The sequence below is a fragment of the Arachis duranensis genome, chromosome 3 (assembly GCF_000817695.3).
Source record: "Arachis duranensis cultivar V14167 chromosome 3, aradu.V14167.gnm2.J7QH, whole genome shotgun sequence".
In the NCBI taxonomy this organism is placed as follows: Eukaryota; Viridiplantae; Streptophyta; class Magnoliopsida; order Fabales; family Fabaceae; genus Arachis; species Arachis duranensis.
Genome location: NC_029774.3, coordinates 119,552,574 through 119,553,554, shown reverse-complemented (window position 1 = coordinate 119,553,554; position 981 = coordinate 119,552,574).

Here is a 981-nt window from a genome sequence, read left to right as displayed (position 1 = left end):
GAGACTCTAAAGTCTCCTTCATACCTCCCTCTTTGGTTGCTTTTTCACAATCATCCGTGAACTCATTTTGCTTGTGATATGAATCCCAAGAATCCATCTTTTGACAGATGGTTGCTTGAAGCCGATCCATTTGTTCCTTGAGAGGATCCTTTGACTCTTGTTCCTCTTCACTAACATAAGTAGGATCATATGGCTCTTGGATTGATGGACATGGATTTTTTTTCGTGGAGGTTTGTGGCGGAAAAGAGAAATCATGATATGGTTGGGAAGGAGGTTCATTAAAACTTGGCGGTGGGAGGGCATCTTGGTTGTTGGTAGAAGGTGAGATTATACAGGATATAAATTCTTGGAGAGTAGAGGTGAAATAAGTGAGTGTGGTTTGGAGCTCTTCTTGCTTTTGAAGAATGATACCAAGTGTATCATTCATGGGGGCTTGGTTTGGATGGTAAAGATGTTGGAGTGGTGGTTGATGTTCATAATTGTCACAAGGGTATGCATAAGGGGAATATGAATTAAGGTTGTGTGAAGGCAATTGGTGGAAAAAGGATGTGGATTGAGAATATGGTGGTTGGAATGATGGTGTTTGAGGGCTATGTTGAGAGTATGGTGTATAGAATGATGGTGGTTGAGTGGTATAACCATGATAAGAATCATCATATCCGTAGGAATGATATGCATTATATGAAGGATTACCATCATAGTAACTTGAAGGGGAAGGTTGCCATGATGATTGCTCATATGGATATGGCTCCCTTCCTAAGAATTCATCTCTCCCATAATGTGAGCCATCATTCAAGTTTTCATCACCTACAACATAGTCACAGTCATATCCAAAACCACAAGGATGAGAATTCATAGTGGCAAATAGAAGCAAAACTAATAGAGATCTAAAACTAATGAAAACCAACAAACAAACAAAAGACAAACATATTCACAATATTCACATATTTACATTAACCAAAAACATGGCACTCATGTGCA